Source organism: Erinaceus europaeus, chromosome 1, assembly GCF_950295315.1.
Source record: "Erinaceus europaeus chromosome 1, mEriEur2.1, whole genome shotgun sequence".
In the NCBI taxonomy this organism is placed as follows: Eukaryota; Metazoa; Chordata; class Mammalia; order Eulipotyphla; family Erinaceidae; genus Erinaceus; species Erinaceus europaeus.
The window spans coordinates 8,376,068-8,388,520 of NC_080162.1; positions in this window are offsets into that span (position 1 = coordinate 8,376,068).

A 12,453-nucleotide genomic window follows, 5' to 3' on the forward strand; every position below is an offset into this window, starting at 1 on the left:
TTCCCTAAATATGGTTTGATTCTCTCTACTTTATTATATATTCTTATTAGTGACTCAATAATGAATAACAAGATTTTAAGATAACAGGGGTTCAACTTCACAAAGTTCCCACCACCAGACTCCCGTGTCCCTTGCCCTCTATTGGGAGCTTCTCTTATTCTTTTTTTTTTTCAATTTATATCATATTTATTTATTTATTTGTTTGTTTATTTTCCCTTTTGTTGCCCTGGTTGTTTTGTTGTTGTAGTTATTATTGATGTTGTTGTTGTTGGATAGGACAGAGAGAAATGGAGAGAGGAGGGGAAGACACAGAGGAGGAGAGAAAGATAGATACCTGCAGACCTGCTTCACCACCTGTGAAGTGACTCCCCTGTAGGTGGGGAGACTGGGCTTGAACTGGGAATCTTCTGCCAGTCCTTGCGCTTCACACCACTTGAGCTTAACCCGCTGCGCTACTGCCCAACTCCCATAATTTTTATTTATAAAATGGAAATATTGACAAGATCATAGGATAACAGGGGTACAATTCCACACAATTCCCACCACTAGAATTCCATATCTCATACCTTCCCTGGATAGGTTACCTATTCACTATCCTTTTGGGAGCATTGACCCAGGGTCATTATGGGATGCAGAAGGTAGAAGCTCTGGTTTCTGTAATTGCTTCCCACTAAACATGGCCATTAACAGGTCAATCCACACTCCCAGTTTGCCTCTCTCTTTCCCTAGTGGGTCAGGGATCTGGGGAAGCGGGCCTCCAGGACACATTGGTGGGGTAGTCTATCCAGGGAAGTCCAGTTGGCATCATGGTAGCGTCTGAAATTTGGTGGCTGAAAAATAGTTAAGATATAAAGCAGAACAAATTGTTGACTAATCATAAGCCTAAATGCAAGAGTATTGCAGATGAAGCTTTGGAGTCTCTGTTTTGGAAAAGCTAGTAGGTCTATTTTAGATCTATTCCAAGGTGCCCATGACTTTACTAGTTTTTGCCTGAGCCTGACAAATGATCTGCAGGTGGACCCAAGTTATTGTTTGAGGAGATGGTGTCATAGTTGGAAAAAGGATGAGAGAGCTGCATCAGGGAAGAGAATAGCTCCCAAATATGGGGAAAATGTATAAATATTGTTAAATATAAACCACATGGCTTTGATCTGGGGCCCATATTCAGCAGAGGAACCTTGTAACCTCTGTATCCCTGTAGGTCTGAGCTCATCTCTGTGGTGACAACTAGGAACATTACAGGTTGCATTAATTTCAGGACCCATCTTTGTGGGGTAGATGGTAAAGTATGTTATCCAACCTCCCTGGCTCTTATTCTTATCCCTCTGGGAGTATGGAACAAAATTCTCTTATGTTTAATTATACATGATGAATGTGTCCCTTTTATTTATGCTACATTTAGACCATACAATATTTCTTTTTTTTTTTTTTTTTAAATATTTATTTTATTTATTTATTCCCTTTTGTTACCCTTGTTGTTTTATTATTGTAGTTATTATTGTTGTTGTCCTCGTTGTTGGACAGGACAGAGAGAAATGGAGAGAGGAGGGGAAGACAGAGAGGGGGAGAGAAAGATAGACACCTGCAGACCTGCTTCACCGCCTGTGAAGCGACTCCCCTGCAGGTGGGGAGCCGGGGTTCGAACCGGGATCCTTATGCCGGTCCTTGTGCTTTGCGCCACCTGCGCTTAACCCGCTGCACTACAGCCCGACTCCCGACCATACAATATTTCTATAAATTATTATCTAGAACATCTAATTGTAATGAGAAATGTGAATTATGTAGGAACCCAGAAAACTATATTATATTTTATAAAACTTATACAAATATAAATTATAACCTCTTCACATTTAAAAGCATATTATTATTATTTACTAAAATCATGGCAACTAGTCATCAAATATATACCACCAAACCAAATTTTATAAAAGTATTTTTTTAGAACTGGACTAAGAGCAACAATAAAAAATAAGAAACGAAGAAACAAAGAATCCCATCTAATGTATAGACATTTCTTTAAAATGACACAAATATTTAAGATAAAATGGTCTAACAGAACGTTAAAATGGTTTTAATGACCTGATAATAAAAAAAGTTGTATGTTGCACCATGACATCTTATGGCTAGATTAATATGATTTTCTTAGTAGTTTTATGATTTTAATTCTTTGTATCAAGATGAAATAAAAAAGAGTAGAAAAAGAAAAAAATCCCAGTGTGACCCAGCAGTAATCCAATCAAGTTTCAATGAAGTAATCAAGTCCTACGGTCTATGAATTCAGTATATTTCTAGGTACAAAATCATTGAAACGCTTTCCTGTATGGAGGAAGAAAAGAAACATACAGTATGTTGGCGAGAGCTGGCCCAGGCGAAAGTAATTCAGTATCCCTGAAGGAAAGGGGGAGTTGGCAAAATGAAGAAGAAGTGAGAGACACATCAGCTGCTGCAAGTGCAGGAGAGAGGCGTCTCTGCCCTCTGTCTGTAGAGGTTTATTTAAACACTTTTTGTCCGGATATAGTTGACATTATGTCAGATTATTTTCATTAACATCTAGGATACTGATGAATCATCACATTTAATTGTTTTCATTAACAACAGGAATAACCTTAAACAACATTATTATTATTATAGGTATGTATTATTTAAAAAGTTCCCTAGGTCTGGGGCATCCTGATCTCACCTTGAAAGTTTCTTGGGTCTGGGGTAGGCCTAAATCTACACTTGAAAATTTCCTTGGTCTGGAGTAGTCTAAATTTTCCCTTGAAATGACCATCTGTGTTTTGACCATCTCCCTGTTCTGACCTTCCGTATGAATAAACATTTCTCCCTGGAGCTAAATCTAATAGCTTTTCTTCTTAACCCATTCTTGGGTGGGACTGATTAAACCAAGTTTTTTTGTAATATAGTAAGCTGTCCACCTAAAGAAATCTTCTGCTGTAAAGTAAGCACACAGCATGGGGGCTCTCTTCTGGTTAACTTTTGCATATATGAAAGTTCACTGACTTTTAGCTAATGAAAGTTTCCTTATTTCTACTCATATATGCTAACATTAGCTATTTAACTGCACAACCTAATACTCATCATAGATGTCTGTGGGGTTTGTGGGTGAGGGCAAGCAATAGGGCCTCTTTATATTTAGATGGAGACCACAGTCTGTCACTCATACTACAAACCACCCTTAATGCTGGCTTTTGGTCTGAGTCCAGCTAACTGAGAAGCTGTAGTGCTGATAAGTAGCTCTTTTTCTGAAAGCCTCCCAATGGGTACAGCAGCTTCCACTACTAGGCCATTTTTATTCTTGTCACACTCACTGCTGTAATTGTTGTCATTATGTACTTCCCCTGGGGATCTCTTTTTATCATCCCCAGGTAATATTTGTGTATTTGCAATATAGCCAATATTATCAATGTAATTAAAAATAAGTTATCAGTGTAATTAAAAACAAATAGCTTCAGTTTAGTCTATAACTTCCCACTCTGCAGTAGATTCCAGTCTGTTTGGACTTTGTCTGGCAACAGACGTGATGTTACCTCCGCCATTACACAAAAAGGATGAATAGATTCATTTCAGTCCTGGCTTGCTCAGACTTTGACCGTAGCCGTGACATCAGCTCCACCAGTATTGTACACGTTGATGTGTAATCAGCATTATTTTGTAGAACTCTGAAAAACTCAATGTGTAGCAATCCCCAGGTTCTTGTTAAAAATGGTAGAAGAACACTTTAAGTTAGTTAATTTCACTAAATTCTCCCTTACTTTTGAATTTTAGACCTTTGAGTTTAAAATTGTGTCTCAGTGTGCAATGCATAACCAATCCATTCTGATTAATACATCCTTTACAAAAGTGAGTTAAATAATCCAGATACTCCCATTCTAGTTCAAAGAATACATTCTATATACATACACTACTATATAAGCAGTTTATCCATTACTATATAGACAGTTTGTTTGAAGTTTGAAAGTTTTATTATTAAGAATTTTAGCAGCAACCTAGTGATCATGAAAATAGTAATAGTAACAATGCAAATAACATCTATAACACACATATATAATATTCACTGCATGTCAAGAACTGCTCTAATCATGAATACAGTTCATAATTTAGTTTCACAATTTCATGACATAATTAACTATAATATTGCTAATTTACAGATGAAAATATTAAAACACAAAGAGTTAAAGATATTGGCCACAGAGCAAGCAACTCATAAGATATAAGACCAGGGGGCCGGGTGGTGGCACAACTGGTTGAATGCACATGTTACAGTGCACAAGGACCCAGGCTTGAGGCCCCAGTCCTCACCTGCAGGGGGAAAGCTTTGCAAGTGGTGAAGCAGTATTGCACATGTCTCTCTGTCTCTCCCTCTCTATCATCCCTTCCCTCTCGAGTTCTCACTGCCTCTATCCAATAAATAAAATAAAGGTAATAAAAATTTTAAAATAAAGAAAGAAAGAAAGAAAGAAAACCAGAAAATAAAAGTGGACAATCAGTTTTGTCATAAAATAATTGTACTTGCTCAATTCCTTTCATCCAATGAGAGTTAGTTTCTTACTATCCTAATATAATCCTGCCAATTATAAGTTATTCATGAGAAAAATAAATAAAAAGCTAAGCAAGCAAATTTCTTTGGGTATCAAATGGTAAATACACCTGATTTCAGAGATTCTAGTGTATTTTATGGTGAAAAAAAAATGTAATGACAGTGCAAGTCATTTTGATCGGACATTATACTTAAAAGGACATGTGTCCTTGTGTTCTCCTTGTCATCTGAACAAGATTACTTTGTTCCCTCTATATTCTTATTTTCTTGAAAATTTTAATTTCTAATCTCATAACCAACATAAATGCCATTGGATAGAACAAGAACATTAATTTTTATCAAGCACTTAGTATAGAAGTTCATACAACCAAAGATCTGTTAATAGAAACAAAAACCAATATTGAATGACACAGCTTGTACTGAATTTAAATTATTAAATTGTAAAAGTTTTTCTAATTTCATAAACCCCCAGATTTATATTTAGATTAATTTTAGTAAACGTTGATTACTTTTAAAAGGATGCTTTTCAGGATAGATTACTGTGGTTTTGATACAGGGTACAAGTAACAATGAAGTTCATTTCATTTATGTGCGATTAGCATTATTAATGTAGCTGTTGGCTTTCTCCATTCAGTAAAACCCACATACAAATATCCACAAAAATAATATCCTGGCTTTGTTAGAATTAAAGTTTTTAATGGCAGTTTTGACCTCAGAACCTCAGGCATGAGAGTCTGTTTGCATAACAATTATGCTGTCTCCCCTGCCCTAGATACAGTTTTTTAAGAGAAAAACTCTTGGTCTGGTTGCAACCTCTTCTGATTTTCATTACATTTTCATATTGATCACCTGAAATTCACCAGATAATCCATGCAAACCACATTTCTTTTTGATTTTTGTAATTTACTTTAATTTTATTAATGATTCAATATTGATTTACAAAATTATAAGGTAACAGAAGTATATTTCTGCACCATTAAGACCACCAGAGTTCTGTGTCCCCATTCCCTCCATTGGAAGCTACAATTCTTCCAAGGTTGTAGATATGGGTTAGCTATAATTTCTGCAACTATCTGCCTATATTTGTATATATTTGCCCATCTTATTTCCATGGCCCCATCTTCTCTTCCCTTCAAATCACACCTACAACTATTACTACTCCTGAACATCCTTCCTACTTTCCTTTTCTCCCTCTGGGTCCTGATGGCATAGTAGTTCAGAGCCCTCTGGTCATCTTCTCCCTATCAGTTCTCCTCCAGTGGCAGTATGGACCAAAATTCTTTATGGGGTGCCGAAGGTGGGCTTCTGTAATCTATTCTCCACTGGACATGAACATTGGCAGGTTAATACACACCCCCAGTCTGTTTCTATCTTTCCCTAGTGGAGTAGGGCTCTGGTGAGGTGAGGTTCCAGGACATATTGGTGAGGTCATCTGCCTAGGGAAGTCAGGATGATATCAGGAAAGCATTTGCAATTTGGCAGCTGAAAGGCAGCAAGATACAAAGAAGGACAAAATCATCAAGAAGGACAAATGAACAAGAAACAAAAAGTAGGAATAAAGCTGATTAAAAATAAGGATTACAGGGTAGATAGAAGCTCTTAAGTCTATTTTAGGTATGTTCCTAGGGGGCTATAACTTTCATAGTTTTTGCTTGAATTTGATAGCTAACATGGAGTTGCACAAAAATATTGTCTGAGAGGATGGTGTCAGAGTTGAGAGTAGAAAGGGCTAGAAAGTTGGATTAGAGCAGAGAATAGTGGCCAGTCTTAAAGTAAATCTGTGAATAAAATAAACTTTTTACCCCATTCACCTGACCCAAGGCCCATATGTATTTATGTAACTTCTGAGTCCCTGTTCATGGGCTCACAGTTCACAGTCACAGTTGGGAATATTCTAGGCTACACTCATTCCTAGATTACTCTTCCTTGAGTGGCCAGGCAGCCTCTCTTAGGAGGCTGGTTCAATCCCTACCATTGCTAATTTATATGGAGGATAAATTCCTGGAGAGGCCCACTAGAGGGATTATGATAATATTCCTAATGGAAACGACAAGTGACAGTGGAGAGAGGGGTCTATTAGAGGTCTAGGTCCATAATATCTGTATGGGAATGCAAGGATTCCCTAACCTGAACCCCAGATGATGGGGTGACCTGGTATTAAACAAAAAGGCCATTATTATGTGAGCCAGTTTGGCAAGATTACTTAAGAGGGACAATTTCAAAGATGGAGTAGGAAGAAGAGAAGGAAGAAGAAAAAATAAAGGGATGAAGAAATTCATATTAAGAGAACTTGTCATGTTGGCAATGGGCTGTGGTGATAGAATTGAATCATGGTAATCATATCATATCTTTCATATTGAAAGCAAGAAAGAACATCAGCGCTAACATCATCTGGGTCTGTGTCAATGACAAATGGAGAGCTCTAATAAGAGCAATCTACTTGGATAGTCTCGTGACACAACAAAGTAAAGTATTGGGTTTCTATATTTGATTCTATTGTCCATAGATTTTTTTTTGAAAAATAAATTTAATCCAATATTTTCCTTTGAATTTTGTGGACTTTCTAATATGTTATCACAGAGAAAAGGGGTTTTGCTGAAGTGTCCCAAATTTTAGATCTAAGTCTACTGCACAGGGATATCCTGTGAAAAATTGTGATTCAGATTACATACAGTGGTTATACAATCTAGTTTTCTTTCTGTTAAAAAACAGCTCTAATACTCAGTCTCTGAAAACACACACACACACACACACACACACACACACACACACATCCTAACTTTATAGTTGCTTCTCCTTATCACATTTCAAGTAATTTTCTTGGAGTTTCTGATCATAGCAAAATGCCAGTTGACCAGGGTGAGTAGAACCACTAATTCGGTATATTATACATTCTAGATCATTCAGAATTCTGTTCTTAAATTTCTATATACAAAATTGGGGGTTGAGGTGCCAGGGAAAGCTTTTTTCTTTTCTTTCTGAAATCATTATTCTGTAATAATTGACATTTGAATTTGTAACCACTTTGTTCCTCCTGTCACTTCATACAAAGGTATGGCAATAGTGAGAAGCAAAATTTATTTTCTTTAGTCATGTTTGTTTCTTTTGTTCTCTAGTCATGGTTGTTTCGGTTAGATGGTTTAGTAAACTTACATTTTTCCGAACTTAGCACTCACAAATTTTGAATAAAAAGGCAGCAATTATACCTGAGTCTGGATCCTAGTGCTTTCCTAGAATTTGTTATTTTAATAACCTTTCCCAGTACTATACTGCTTAGCACAACAAATCACTATAACCGTTGACAAAATAAATTAGATTCATATGTAAAGCCACAAAAATGAATTCCAAGAATCAACGCTCAGTGCTTTTAACTATTTAAAAACTGTGGTCTATACAAGTTGACCAACTCTTACTTCTATAAGTATATACAGTTTCTTGTACATCACCCCTGCATCCAAGACTCCATAAGCTCTGAGGAATCTCTGTCAGCTCCTACTATTTATTCAGTTAACCATGGGAAGGAAGAGAATAGAATGCACTATTTACTGATGCATCTTAACCTCTGTTAAGGGATGCATGTAGGTAGGAAGCCTCACTACTTAAATATGGGTAAGAACAGGCTGATGAGGCTTTGGATTCATGCTTCCTGAAGCATCTTTAAATAAAACATCCAAAGTAATCAAGCCTGTCTTCCAAAGATCATTGGAGAAGCAACTTAGGTATCTGTACTACCCATGTCCCAGACTAGATCTTTACAAACTTTGAAAATTTTAATAAAGTTCCTTGTGTAATTCTGATTTTCACCTTGATTAAGATTATATGTTGGGAGAAATTGTTTTTTGTTGTCTGCATGCCTTACTAATCAGATTATATTATAAGAGCAAAGACTTTTTGTAATAAATTATAGTTAACATAAGGCTGGAACAATGAAGTAAATAACTTTCTGTTTCATAAATAAATCAAACTGATTGGTGTTCTTTATTATGTTCTCTATCACAAAAATTGAATTCCTAGTGTCATTTTTTCTTTTTCTGTAACAGTGAAATGCTGCTGCTGGAATAATATATCCTCCTTTCAAATTTTTATTTGTTAAGGAACTACACTGTGATTGAGAATCTGTCATTAATAGTTTTGTAATATCCACCTCCATCCAACAAGTAAACAGTGAAATAAGGATGGTAAAAAGGAGGGGTTGGAGTCATGATGAAGACCTGGAAACAACACATGGTCTGAGTTGTGCAAGGAGGTTCTGTCAAAACTGGGAAGTTTGGGTGAGGGTAGGAATTCTGAGTCACTAGTGGGATAGGGGTGCACTGGGTGGGCAGACAAGTGTTAGAAGCAGTAGCTTTAGAATTGTTTTAAGTATAGTTGCTTTTCTGCTTGCAGTGTGAGATGGAAAATTCCTTGCCCTTTCCCCTTGAAAAACAGGACCTAATCAGTAAAGGCCACCAGTTTTTTTGTAGGTTGCTTGAAGGACCCTGCATAGGGGCAAGCCTTATCAGGGCCTTTGCACAGGGTTTGAGGAATGCTGTTTACCGGATGGTTGCAGCAGAAGGCCGGATGGTTACAGCAGATGGCGGGAGGATGTGGTGACCCCACTCTGGCTAGGTCCTACTGATTTGATTTCTGGTGTGATGTTTGAAATAAGCCCGCGCTTTGCTTTGAGTAGACCCTGCGCTTTGCTATGTTTGAAATGATTGGAGTCCATGCTTTTTATGGAATTTTATTGGTTGTAGAGTGATAAGATTGTACACCCCCCTCCCTGAGTGTATTCTGAATTCCTATAAACTGTGTGGTTTGAGCCTTGTTCAGGGTCGAGCTTGTGGACTGCTGTCAGTCACCACTTAGCCCGGATTCGAATTCGTGAATAAACATCTTTTGCTTCCTTGCAGTGGATGGTGGTTTGATTTCCACTCTCTAACAACAAGAACTAAAGAAGAGTCCTATAATTCATATTTGGGCTGTCAAACAGAGGCCAAAAGGGAAAAAAAAATCAGGGAGATTGGCTGGGAGTCTACTGTTTTGCTACTTCCCAACCTCCACACCAGCTACTCCTGGTGGGACTGCTGTGTAGGGAATTTCTTTAACAAGATTCCTAGATCAACTGGGTGTCTTTCAAATGTTGTCATTCAAAGAACATTGAACTGAGAGGGAATTCTGAGTGACAGAATACCTGACCAATCAAGGTCTTTCTTGGTATATCATTCAGGAGTGTCTTTCAAAGGACATTGAAGGTAGCAGGAACTCTATCTGAGTGACAGAATACCTGACAAATCAGGGCCTAGGTCTTGCCTGGGGTAAAGTACCCGTGCTTTGCTGCTAACACTTGAGTTGCCTGATAGTCAAGTCTTATAATTGCTTATTTTTAGCTTGGTTTAGGAAAGAGACAAAGCTGTGCCAATCTGTACTGGTTCAATCTGCAGACTGACTGTTTGGGATTTTTATTTAATTTTATTCTATTATCATTATTACTTGTGCTTGTCTCTTTTCCCCCCTCTCCAACTTGAGCAAAAGTAGGAATTGCTGCTTCTTCCATTGACATGCGATTGGGTGTGCTACACATTCTGGGAGGGACTTGCCCCCCTCCCCCCCACACCTTTACTCTTTCTTTCCTTAAAGCTGATCTGAAAAATATCTTTCCTTTCACTGCTTATTTATTTGTCTTTCTTTATTCACTGGCACTCATTCATGACTTATCTTGTAGAAGAAGTCTGACTGTGGGTAGTTTTTTTCTTCTTTCTTCTCTCTCTCTTCCCCCCCTATATATCTCTCTTCTTTCTCTCTTCCCACTAACTCTAGAATTTATAGTTGACAGCTTATTTTTGTACTTGTCTATTCTTACCTTTTCTTGTTTCTTTTCTTTATTTTTTTTTCCTTTTCCTTTTTCTTGCCCTTTGTATTTTTTTTATTTTTGTTTTTTTAGTTGCTTGACTATCTGGTTTTGGTTGAACTGTACTGATATTTGCTTGGGCTGCTATTATACTTTCTGAAGTTTGTGACTTCATCTGAGAAAAGACTCTAGTGTGGCCTGTACTCATACAACACAACTGAAGAGAGACAGGACAGAAAAATACAAACCACAGCAACTAAAAAAAAAAAGTGAAAGCAACCAGAAGGACAGAAATCACTATAATTAGAGCAGAAATAAACAACATCAAAAATAAGAGAACCATACAAAAGATCAATGAAGCCAAATGTTGGTTCTTTGAAAGATTAAACAAAATTGACAAATCCCTAGCCAGACTCACCAAACAAAAAAGAGAGAAGACTCAAATTAATAGAATTTTAAACGATGGAGGAGATATCACAACTGACACCACAGAAATCTAGAGAATCATACGAAACTTCTATGAAGAACTACATGCCACCAAGCTAGAGAATCTGGAAGAAATGGAAAAATTCCTAGAAGCATATGCCCTTCCAAAACTGAACCAAGAAGAACTACAAAATCTAAATGCACCAATCACAGACAAAGAAATTGAAACCTTTATTAAGAACCTCCCTAACAACAAAAGTCCTGGACCAGATGGCTTCACAAATGAATTCTACAAAACTTTCAGGAAACAATTAGTACCCATACTTCTTAAGCTTTTCCATAAGATTGAAGAAACAGGAATACTCCCTTCCACCTTCTATGAAGCCAACATCACCCTGGTACCAAAAGCTGATAGGGACAGAACAAAAAAGGAAAACTACAGACCAATATCTCTGATGAACATAGATGCCAAAATATTAAACAAGATCTTGGCCAACCGAATACAGCAGCATATCAAAAAGATTGTTCATCACAACCAAGTGGGATTCATCCCAGGATTGCAAGGCTGGTTCAACATCCATAAGTCAATCAGTGTCATTCACCACATCAATAAAAGCAAAACCAAAAATCACATGATTCTTTCAATAGATGCAGAGAAAATCTTTGACAAAATCCAACACCCAATTCATGCTCAAAACACTAAAAAAATGGGACTAGAATGATGGTAAAAAGGCCCACTTTTTAAACAAGGCTTTTCTTGAGTTTGTCAACATCACTGGTATTATTGGGTGACATTGGATCGACCTTCTCGTGGTGCATCCCGTGAGTACCCATTCATTGGGGAACTGACGATCCTTCCTAGCCGACTGAATCCACATGCATCCCAGTCACTTTCAAAGCCATTGACTGGCTACAGAAGAAGGGAAAACGCTAGAAGAAGAACTGGTATTATTCATAAAGAGATATGACTTGATCTATTGGCAGATATACTCTATAAGAGCTGGGGAGATAGCTTTATGGTTATGCAATGGACTTCTATACATGAGGCTCAGAGGTTCCAGGTACAATCCCTAGTATTACAAGTACTGCAGTGCCCTAGTCTATTTCTCATGTTAAAATAAATACATAAATAAATAAATAAACACCTTAAGAATAGTTTTCTCTCTTCTTCTCTATTTCCCCACCCACTCTCAATTTCTCTTTGTGCTATCAAATAAAATAGAAATAAAGGAAAACTATATTCCTGGGAGCTGTGGATTCTTAGTGCTGTTTCACTGATAATCCTGGTAACAATTAAAAAATTTAAAAAGTAAAAAATACATGCATTTAAGATAACAGAGCACCCTTGACTTATGCAGTGGTAGACTGAACTCAGAACATCATACATTCAAATTCACATATCCTATCTACTGTGTCACCTATAAGAATACAGAAAACATTGGTTTTAGTGCAAAAGTCTCAGGTCTACATCTTTCTATTTTTATATGTCACTTATAAAATAGCTTTGTGCTTAGATTTAGAAAGTGGATGATATTTTAACCTTTTATCATCAAGGATATTTTGTTAATGATTGTTTTGAAATCCCTGCATTCTAGTAGAGATATATGCAGTTCAAAACTACCCAATTTCCTTTTTCTCCTGTAAATCAAATCTTCAT